Source organism: Balaenoptera musculus, chromosome 4 (genome assembly GCF_009873245.2).
Source record: "Balaenoptera musculus isolate JJ_BM4_2016_0621 chromosome 4, mBalMus1.pri.v3, whole genome shotgun sequence".
Classification (NCBI taxonomy): domain Eukaryota; kingdom Metazoa; phylum Chordata; class Mammalia; order Artiodactyla; family Balaenopteridae; genus Balaenoptera; species Balaenoptera musculus.
In genome coordinates, this window is record NC_045788.1 from 76300918 (window position 1) to 76312927 (window position 12010).

The following is a 12010-nucleotide window of genomic DNA, read 5'->3' on the forward strand; positions in this document are numbered from 1 at the left end:
GAGAAGCCACCGCAATGAGAAGCCCTCCTCACCGCAATGAAGAGTAGCCTCCACTCGCCGCAACTAGAGAAAGCCTGTGCACAACAACGAAGACCCAATGCAGCCAAAGATAAAAAAAAAAAAAAAAAAAAAGTCCATACTACCCAAAGCAATCTATACAGATTTAATACAATCCCTATTCAAAATACCCATGACACTTTTCACAGAGCTGGAATAAATAATCATAAAATTTATACAGAACCACAAAAGACCCTGAATTGCCACAGTAATCTTGAGAAAAAAAGAACAAAGCAGCTGGAGGTATCACTCTCTCTGACTTCAGACTATACTACAAAGCTACAGTAATCAAAACAGTATGGTACTGGCACAAAAACAGACACAATGGATCAATGGAACAGAATAGAGATCCCAGAAATAAACCCACACACTTACGGTCAATTAATCTATGACAAAGGAGGCAAAATATACAAAGAAGAAAAGATAGTCTCTTCAAGCAGTGGTGCAGGGAAAACTGAACAGCTAAATGTAAAAGAATGAAATTAAAATTACATTTTCTCACACCATATATGAAAATAAACTCAAAACAGATTCAAGACCTAAATGTAAAACCTGAAACTGTAAAACTCCTAGAAGCGAACACAAGCAGAACACTGACAAATTGTAGCAAAATTTGTTTGGATCTGTCTCCTAAGGCAAAAGAAACAAAAGCAAAAATAATCAAATGGGACCTAAGTAAAATTAAAAGCTTTGTACAGTAAAGGAAACCACTGACAAAATGAGAAGAAATCCTACTGAATGGGAGAAAATATTTGCAAATGATATGACTGGCCAGGGGTTAATATCCAAAATACATAAACAGTTCATACAACTCAATATCAAAAAAAAACCCCCAAAAAACAAAAACAAAAAACCCCAAAAAAACCCCTAACAAAAAAACAACCTGATTAAAAAATGGGCAAAAGACCTGAACAGACATTTTCCCAAAGACATCGCTAATCATCAGAGAAATGCAAATCAAAACCACAATGAGTTATCACCTCACACCTTTCAGAATGGCTCTCATCAAAGTCTACAAATAACAAATGTTGACAAGGATGTGGAGAAAAGGGAAACCTGGTACACTGTTGGTGGGAATGTAAATTGGTGCAGCCACTATGGAAAACAGTATGGAGGTTCCTCAAAAAACTAAAATAGAATTACCATATGACCCAGAAATTCCACTCCTGGGTATATATTTGAAAGAAACAAAAACACTAATTTGAAAGGATACATACACCCCAATGTTCATAGAAGCATTATTTACAATTGCCAAGATACAGAAGCAACCTAAGTGTCCATGAACAGATGAATGGATGAAGAAGATAGATACATATATACAATGGTATATTACCCCGTCATAAAAAATAATAAAATTCTGCCATTTGTAACAATGTGGATGGACCTAGAGGGTATTAAGCTTAGTGAAATAAGTCAGACAGAGACAAATACTCTATGTTATCACTTACATGTGGAACCCAAAAGAATAAAACAAGCAAATGTATATAACAAAACAGTAACAGACTCACAGATATAGAGCACAAACTGGTGGTTACCAGTGGGGAGAGCGAAGGGGGAAGGAGCAAGACAGGGGTATGGGATGAAGAGATACAAACTACTATGTATATAATAAATAAGCAAAAAGGACACAGCACAGGGAAATATAGCCATTGTTTTGTAATAGCTTTAAATGGAGTACAATCTATAAAAATATTGAATCACTATGTTGTATACCTGAAACTAATATAATATTGTAAATCAACTATACTTTAATTTAAAAAAAAAGAATCTGGACCAAAAAGAGAAAGAAACAAAGGAAGGAAGGCAGACAGACAGACACATACCAGTATTATCACAGAAGACCTCCCACACCCTCCAGGAGCCACTGAGCCATGTAAACAGCTTTCCTGCCTCCATCTGAGCACTTGGCTGGGACAAAAGTTCCTCTCTCCTCCAAGGTCATTCCTGCAGAGCTCAGCTCCACATGGCACTGAGACACAAACAGGTCCGTTCCATTCCTGCCTGTTCCAACTTCCTTAGTCCATTCTCAACTTGTTCCTCCCAGGGACAGAGGGTCCCACAGTGGCTACCCTAACTGCCCCCTCAACACACACACACATGCTGATAACAGAAAACCCAGGCCAGTGTTGTCAAGCCCTCCTCTGGACAGAGTGCTCTGGGGGAGCCATGAGATGACTCGGTGGAGGAAACTCACTGATGGAATCCAACCCAGGGAGTGGCTACAATTCTCAGCCGTACCAACATGTTGGTCCTTCTCAAATGGGCCCAAGCAAGGGGGAGGGACACCTGTGGGCTCATGGTCTGACTAGAGAGCCCACTTGGGACCCCCATGAACCATACAGGTATCAAAGTCATCATGATATTAAAATGTAAGAACATTATTTCCCAGAAATGAACACTTAGTGTTATCACGACCCATTTGCACTTTCTAAACAACTGAGTCACAAAAGCATTTTTTGTTTTGTTTTGGTATATTGTTTGTTTGGAACTGAAAATGTGATTTCCCCACAGAACCAACCTTATACACAGATTCTACGCAGAGTGTCGAGAGTGACCACAAAAGCCCATTTAACAGGATGTACCTGAAGCATGTAGAGCACGCAGTGCTGTTTCTACTTCACTGAGCCGTGCCCCAGGTGGAAAGCACAGACCACGGTCCAGCTCGGGACTCGCAGTGGGCCTCTCTCCCTGCAGGCAGCAGCCGCCACAACAGCCAAAGGGAGAGCATCTTCCTCAGCTCGGGGCAGACTCTGGGCTTTTCTGGGTCACTGACATTGTTGAGAATTTAAGCTTCTCCCCCACTCCTCCCGTACTGATGCATATATGTTCCATACTTATGCATAACTTCAGAGGGCTCCGAATGCCCTGACCGGCTCATAGACCCCTGGTTAAGAGGCCAAGGCAACGAAGGGCTGACTGCGAGGCAGTCACTTTCCCGGCGGGGGGCCGTAGAAGAACAACAAGCTGTCCCCACAGGTGTCCAGGCTCAGGTATCCTTCCACGAAGATCCGCATGTCTGGAGTAAATCGGATACCCTAAGGAGGATTCTACTGACTTAACATGACATATATTAAGACTTAAGCTTTTTTTTTTTTTTGATTTTCACTAAAATAAGAAGAATAAATCACTCTTTGGGGCTTACAGTCAGGAGGCTCTACAACTCTCAAAGGAACCCCCCCCCCCAAGGCCTGCCTCCAGGCTGACCGCTCCCTGCACCCTGCCCCGAGGTGACCTCCCCATTCTCCCGCTCCCAGGCTGACCTCCCCTGACAGGGGCACAGGGAGCTCACCCTGCGTGAAGAGACACGGAGAAAAGGAAGCTCAGAGGCTCTCCTGCTGATGGAGGGTCTGTCACCCAAGAGTTCGGTCTCCCCTGGAGAGTAGGAAGTGAGCGGCCTGAGTGAGAGCCACTCAGCCCAGCAGAGCACAAGGGAGGACGCCCGGGCAGGCCTCAGGAGACCCGGGCTTCAGGCCCCAAGTGGTCTCCATGGCAGGCGGGAGGGGCAGGAAGGGGATGTTCCCCTGACCAGCCTCTCCTCTACCAGGTTATGACTGGTGCTGTCAGGCCAGTGCTAGCAGGCCCCACGGTCAAGGTGGGTGGTGGGACTGGGTGGGAGTGGGGGGAAAGAAGACAAAAAAAGACAAAGCCACTCATAGAAAACCACTGTTTCTTTCCAAAATGTCCCAGTCAATGAGGAAGGACCCCTGAAGATGAGAGAGTTCACCTTCATAGCTTTGCCAGGCTCAGCCCTTTGATGCCACTGCCCGCTGGGGAAGCAAATAGACTCCACATCGCCTGCCAGCTTCTATCAGTGGCGGGCCGGAGATGGACTCTTAAGACAGAGAATTGGCTCACTGGGAAGAAGAGCTGTGATCGACCCACGATGTCTGCTCTGGATGCAGGATGGGTGGCTGGAGGACATGCCAGGAGGCGCCAGATCCTTTGGCGTGTACTCACAGCTCTCTCCTGAACCTCTGGCCCCATCTCCCAGGACTCTGCCAAGTAATTAAAGCGCTCGCTCTCTGCACTGGCCTTCAACACACTATCTCAGCAGCCCCACGAGACACAGGGCAGGGATCATCAGAAATGACGGCTCTGGGAGATAGTGTGATAAACTGGGGATCCCAGGGCCACCGTTAAACAAGATGGGATTAGAAGGTGGATCTTCTGGCTGGAGCTGTGACCACATGAGCTGACCTTTTCCCTGAAGTTCTGTCCCCCAGCACCCAGCTCACTTCATCACAGCCCCTGCCGTGATAGATGAGACCTCTCCATGCGGAGTGTCCACCTGGGCTCTGGCCCTTACTTTGAGTCTCCAGTTCACTCCAGCCCCACCGAACCACCTATTTCTCTTCTACTCACAAAAGACATCTTATTCATATCCTCCTATGGCATTTCATTTTGTAGTGCCCTGTGACTATTATATTGCTGTCTCTTGGTATTTAGGGGCGGCCAGGGCATCTTTTCAAATCATAAATCATATCAAATTCCCTTGGTCAAAACTTTCCAATGGCTCCCATCACAAGTGGATCGAAATCCAAACTCCTTCTCACAGCCACAAGTCCCACACCATCGGACTTTCCTACCCTCCAACCTCAACTCAGGCCATCTCCCTCCTGTCCTCTACTCTGCAGCCTGTGGCCTCTTTCTGCTTTCCTATCTCACCAAGCTCATGTCTACCCCCATGGCTCTTATTGGGCTGTTTGCCTGGAACACGATCTTCCCTCAGGTCTCTGCGTCTGATCACTTCACATCATGCAGGCTTTAGTTCAAATTTCACTTCTTCAGAGAAATTCCCCGACCACCTGACCACCTAACCCCAAGAAGCCTCAACCCATCACACTCACTTCCAACAGCCTGCTTATTTTCTTGACTGTACTCAAAACAGCTGGAGTAATCTGCTTACTTGAAACTTCCAATCCCCCAAGTGGATGTAAGCTCTCTACAGGCTTGGATGTCCGTCTCACTCACCACCTCATCCCTGGTACTGAGGGTGGCATCCCACACACTTTGTGAATGAATGAACCTCATGGCTGTGTTGTTCAGGTTATACCTGTGCACACAAGGTTTAACTGAACTAAATCCTTTTGGGGCAAAAGTCACACCAAATAGTTGCTAGTTTAACTAAACACCTCTACTTAGTAAAACTAGCAGCCAAGCCAGTTACTATGTGCATACCCTCCTCTCCACACCACCATTTACATACTTCCCCTGCTCCTTACTAGGTCTGGAAAACATCTTTGGAAATCTCCAACATCTCTGGATGTTGTTCTGAAGTTACCCATACATTCCCAAGAGTTCTCTTGATAGCGTTACGGTTTTCACTACTAACATCAATTCCCTCTGCTCCCTAGACAAGATACTAAGGCTAAGCAATAAACCTCTGTAAACAGAGTTTATGACGAGGAGACCAGCCAGGCCCCAAGGAGGAGAGAGGTCTGGCGGAGCAAGCGTCTCCCTCGCTAGCACCCACCTGTCCTGGGGAACTGTGGCTCACGAGCAGTGACTGCCTTGACCCCAGCCTCCGGGCCTGGCCTTCAGGCTGTCCTGGCAGCGTGGGCTGCAGGAGAGCCAGAGGAGGACGGTCAGAAGCAGGAGCAGGACTCCAGCCCACTGCGTTTTACTGTCCTGATTGTGATTTGATGGGCCATTAAGTTTTACTGCCAAACTTCCTTGTTGGGTTTTTATCAGCTGTGTAAGTGCACTTACACTGACTTTCATGACCTGGCAAAGAGGCTGCCCGTCAGTTCCTTGACCACACTCTTTTCTGGCTGTGGGAATGTTGGCCTCCCGTCAATCCCAAACCTTCAGATTCCTCTGGATTCCGTTAACTTCAGTTACACCTATGATTTTATTGCAGGCCAGCTATGGAGACTCTCCTGGCTCCTGGAACCAGAATTTTCCAGGAGACCAGATTACTCTGGAAAGCTCCCTAGTACCTGGTTCTCAAGAGGAGCCTGGATTTTCCTACCCACATTCCTGCTGCCTTGCCTGGACCTTGACTTGGGCGTGCCAGGGAGGTGGGGTTCCTACAGATGCTAGCAGAAACAATGATGCTGTAACATTGTGATGGGCCCCCCAGAAACCTCGGGGCTCTTTCGAGGCTTCCCGTTGTATACGCACCAAAGCGGACTTGTAGACACTCTGGGGCAGACACACACTGATGAATGCCTCGTCTACCACGCAGCCCTCTTCTTGCACAAAGAGAAAGTTGGGATTTTTTTTCTTCCTTTACGTTAGTGTAAAATGTAGATAACAAGCTTTAAAATTTTTTCTTCCAGGCTTCTATCCTAAGGAAATAATCTGACATGTGGACAAATATTTATGCGTGAAAATGCTCTCTGCGGCCTGATTTATAGTGGGGAAATACAGTAAACAACTCAAACCTTCAACATTATGGTGCTGGTTAGGTAATTTATGGTGCCATTATATAATGGAATATTATGTGACCACAAAAAGTATGTACAAATAAGCATTTTTAATAAGAAAATACCTACAAGATAATGTTAAGAAAAATGTAAAGGAAAAAGCACGGAAAAAAGAACTTAACGAATAAAATGAAATCCCTTCCTCCCACGTGGCACAACAAACAAATGAAAAATGCAGATGAATTAAACAAAATGAGAAAAACAAAAATATTATCACAAAATGCAGGGCACTACTTTTATATCCCGGATGTCAGGATGGGAAAAGGCAGCCTCGCAGAGGGCTTGGTGATGAGGCTGTGGCCTCTAGAACTTGGGTTTTAATCCTGGCTCTACCTTTTTGGCTATGTGACCTTTCGCAACCTTCTCAACCTCTTGGTGCCTCCCTTTCCTAACCTGTAAAATGGGGATAATCACGTTATCCACTTCACAGGATTTGCTGTGAAGATTAAACGAGTTAATATATGGAAAGTGCTTCCAGCAATGCCTGATCCACAGCAAGTGCTCAATAAACATTCTAGCTTTTATTTGACTACAAAAATGTAGTGCTCTTTTTTTTTTAAAGTTTTTTTTTTTTTTGATGTGGTCCATTTTTAAAGCCTTTATTGAATTTGTTACAATATTGTTTCGGTTTTATGTTTTTGGTTTTTTGACCACGAGGTACATGGGATCTTAGCTCCCCGACCAGGGCTCGAACCCGCACACCCCTGCGTTGGAAGGTGAAGTCTCAACCACTGGACTGCCAGGGAAGTCCCGAAAATGTAATGCTTTTGTACACTGAAAGGCAGCATAAAGAAAGTTAAAGTAAGCAACAGACTAACAGAGAACATCTGAACACAGAAAATAGATAAAGATTAATATCCATAAGTATGGAACTCTAGGTCAAGAAGAAAAAGACAACCCAGTAGAAAAATGGGCAAAGGGAATGAACAGTTGGTTCACAGAAGAAATATGGAAGGCTGATTACCACATGAAAAGATGCTCACCTCCCCTGGAAGCCAGGGAGCTGTGGACAAGTTGCCCCTTTGCCCTTTTTAGCAGCAATGTAGACAGCTGATACAGGAATGTTGTTAACATTGTTCTTAAATTATTTGTGTAATTAAAAATTAAAAGTGGTAGCACAAAGGAGTTTTACAGCAAGATGGTTACACAAATCTACACGTGTTAGGAAAACAAATCAATTTAACTTTATGGTAATTTAAAAAAATAAAAGTTAAAAACGAGGGAAAGGGCTTCCCTGGTGGCGCAGTGGTTGAGAATCTGCCTGCCAATGCAGGGGACACGGGTTTGAGCCCTGGTCTGGGAAGATCCCACATGCCGCGGAGCAACTAGGCCCGTGAGCCACAACTACTGAGCCTGCGCGTCTGGAGCCTGTGCTCCGCAGCAAGAGAGGCCGCGACAGTGAGAGGCCCGCGCACCGCGATGAAGAGTGGCCCCCACTTGCCGCAACTAGAGAAAGCCCTCGCACAGAAACGAAGACCCAACACAGCCAAAAATAAATAAATAAATAAATAAATTTATAAAAAACAAAACAAAAAAAAAACCAAGGGAAAAATAAAAGAAAATGCAACTAGAAAGAATGATGACAAAAAATGGAACGTGGTTCCTACCTATGGGATTATAGGTAGTTTTTTTCCTTAATCATTTATATTTCTCTGTACCGTCTACATTTTCTACAGAGATCACATATTACTTGGGAATAAGACATAAATGACGTAAGAAGCAGAAATTCTGGAGTCTGACAGGGACCTGCTGCCGAATCCAGAGAGGCAGCCCAGCCCTGGAAGGCAGGCCAGGCCCCGCGGCCTCCCACACACCTGCTGCTGGGAGTTACGGCAAAGGAAACATCTCATCCCAGGCGGCCCATTGCCAAGGAAAGGGGCAGAGCTGTGGACGGGCCGCCGTAGGCCTGGGGAAGGGGCAGCAGGGGTGCCCTGGTGCCCCAGCAGCTTCTTCTTAGGCCCCTGTCTGCCCCGTCAGCACCCGCATGGGAGAGACAGGGTCCCCCTTCCTGGGAGCCGCACTTTGTCCCTTCTACCTCCCCGTGCGAGTGACACTCACTCAGGGGGGGACATTACAGCATCATGTCCTTCCGGGCCTAACGCAGGGCTGCAGGTACACGGAGAGGGAGGAGCAGGTAGACATTACTGCAGCAAAACGGACAGTGACAAGAGAAGACAAGTAGCAACGTACAGTGACTCTTCTCGTTCAGAACGCTGCGGAAAGAAACAAAAGCCACCATGGGGCGGTGGCCGCTGGTGTCCTGCTGCCTCGCCCTCTTCGGACACCGCTTAGTGCTCTGTGGGATCAGGGGGCCAGGCCTGGTGCTGCGGCCTCCCCCATCCACTCAGGGCCCCGCGCCGAGGGCCAGATGGACGGCAGAGGGGCCCGGGCTCTGCCCTCGCACCTCATGGTGCTCACGCCCCTGTAGGAGGCCACTGCTCGCATCACACTGTCCTTCCCACGAGGCCCAGGATCCCGGGCAGTGGGCTCTGGAGGGCACACCTGCTTGCGAATCTTGGCTCCCCCTGCTCCCTTGGTGTGAGTGGGGCCGGGACTGGAGCTCACGTACGTACGTGGAGGGCCCCGCACTGTGCTGGGGGGCTGAGCTTATTGGTTCAATGACAACTCAGGCACCAGGAGTACAGGCTGCAGAAGAATCTATGTGGGGTTTCTAAGGGACTCCAGCTGGGAGGGGAAGGGAGGAAAGGCTGAGATGGGAATTCAAGCAGCAGGAAAGCTGGAAGGGAGGGTAAAGAAGCAGGGGGCCAATGGAGATGTTTACTAATATGCAGCAACCAGCGGCCCAGGTGCCTTTCCTGCCAAGAACCAAGGAGTGCGGCTCCTCCGAAGGCACCCAAAGAAGGTTCCAGGCAAGTGGGACCCGGAAAGAAACGAACAGTGAGCATTTCCTCTGTACAGAAATCACACTGCAAAGAGAGACCATGGCTCTTTCTGGGAGTCTGTATCAGGAATAATGTTAATCCTCTTCTCTGTATTTTCCTATATTTTGCCTTTATAAAACATACACGCACTCCTTTTTAATTATCAAAAAGTCATCAAGATAAATTCAGCTTTTTAGTTTGAGCTCCACTATTTCAGTCTGTGGGGATCTTTTAAAATCTTAATACAATTGTTCGATATTTTAACTAGCTTCCTTTTTCCAACTCTAACCCTTGCAGATTTGAAAGTTTGCCTTGTTTTTTATAGTTTCAACAAAACTGCTTATAAAAAAACAAGTACCACCCTCTAGACAGAACCAGGCCAGACTCAGTCACAGAGCACCAAGGGGATGGTCCCCTCATGGTGGCCTCATCCTGCCTGGTTCTCCCTACTGCACTTAGGAAAACAACAACTCATTTTTGATAAAAGAAAGACACACTAATTCATCAACTTAGCAATCCTATCCCAAGAAACAAACCACGCACATGTGGCAATCCTTAGTAGAATCTATGGTCTTCTATGTTGATAGATCCCAACTTGTTTCCCTGGGTCTCCAAAATGGTCTGTTTCTTAACCACTCTCTATTTGGTCTGGGATCGGCACCTGTAACACTGTAATTTCTGGAATTCACATTTTATTCGCTTGGGAAACATGAGCCGGCACTGCCAGTCTCTGGCCTCCTGACATTTGTCCTTTTCTCTAGGTCCCTCAAACACCACAAAAGTGGTTTCCTGATCAGTGTGGGTTCTCGGGAGCACTCCGGCACGAGATGCCCAGCTAGGCAGCTAAGAGGGCCCTGCTGTCAGTTCACCCCTCCTGGGCTCAGATTCCTCTCTAAACCATGTACAGTCCATCCCTTCTAAAGCCCACACTCCTAGATGAAGGAGGAGGACTGTGTAGAGAGATTAGTTAATGCAGAGCCCCTCCCATCGGATGGGAACTTAAACAGGCAGTTCGTCAGGGAGCTTCACCTCGGGCTTTTGCCCGGATCCCCTCTCACTCTGCCAGTCCAGCAGAAATACATACATACACACACATACACACACACACACATACACACACATACACACACACACACACACACACAGGCAAAGCCGGGGGGCTGACAGACACCTCATCAGAGAATGCAGGGTCCCTAACAGGCAGCCACCCACCAACAGAAGCCTCAGATATTTCCATTTGCTAAATTTGAATCGGAACCCTCTCAACAAGGGCAGTGTACTCATTAACAATGACTAATGGGGAAAACAAAAGCTGCCATCTGGTTTCTAGTTCACATTCTCTAATTTAGCTCTCAACAACCTCATTTGTTCGTTTTCTCATTCATTAAGCCCTTACTCTATACCCATAGGTGACTTGGATTGGGGGAGTGATGATCATTCTGGTTCAGAGAGCGAGGAGGGTGCCTTATAAGGGGAGGGGGCAGGGAAAAATTTATAGCCAGGCTCTGGGGCCCAGACCCTGCAAGCATCAGGTACTACAATGGATTGCTTACAACCTAAGAGTACAAGAAAGAACACAGACCAAAATTTTTGCGGGTCTGCAACCAGGGTTCTATAAAGAAAGGGCTTAATAAACAATTATTAAACAATTCCAATCTATCAGGTACATGTTGTTAGGATTCATCAAAGGGGATACGTACTCTTCGTGCTGTGATGCATAAACCACAAAGCACTGCTCAAACCACTCTGTGCTCTTCCAGGAGCCAGACGGCTCTCTTGACACAGACTGGAAGGACTGACACACAGCGGGGGAAGTTCCTAGGGGGGAACTGAAAACAGTGAGCTGGTGTCTGCTTCTACTGCTGGGACAGGGACGCAGGCAGGGTGAGTTCAACCCTGGATGCAGCATGACTCCCTGCAAGACTTGCTTCCATCAGCAACTCTGAGACTGGCCGGGGGAGCACACCTCAGCAGGGAGAGCACTGCAGTGCTGCCCGGCGGGCATTCATCAGGTACCTTCAACCACAGGGATGCCCTCACGGAGCCCCTGCAGGGCTGGGCGTGATGTGCTCCTAAGGCCCTCTCTGTCATTGCCCCTAATTAGGAGGCCCTTTGAAACTTCGTGTTTTGGGGGGTTTTTTTTAGGTTTTTTTGGGGTCATTTTTCTAGAAATTCAGAAGAAGAAAGGCCAAAAATAATTTTCCTTTGGATTCTCTTTAGAATTTGGCACTTACAAGAAAGGAGGACTTGGGGAAATCCCCAGTAGCGGTCTGTACATGAACAGTTCCTGATTAACCAAACCCATGTGATACGACAGGGGAAGCGGAAGACGGGAAGGCCAGGGCTCAGCAGTACAGGGCTCACAGAGCAGTGCCATTTCTCCGTGCAATAGTCTCCTTGTCTGTAAAGTGGGGCTAATCATATTCGCTTTGCAGCACTGTGGGTAAGATAAAAAGAGATGACCCTGCGGGCAGCCACTTTGCCACCGTAAGGCAATACACAATGAATAGCGTGAGGATCTCTACGACAAAGATGATTAATAAAGTATTCTCTCACTACAGATGCCTCTGTGGACTGGGCAATTATGACACTGATCCATGAAGTAGTTCTTTTTGCTTTTTTTTCCTCTTACCCACCATCACT

The 12010-nt window shown here is 46.9% G+C and overlaps 1 protein-coding gene across 1 annotated transcript in view; it reads right to left on the minus strand.

Annotated features, from left to right (window-relative positions):
• Window positions 1-12010, minus strand: part of PDIA5 (protein disulfide isomerase family A member 5) — a 90876-nt gene that overhangs the window by 18857 nt on the left and 60009 nt on the right. The window lies entirely within an intron of this gene.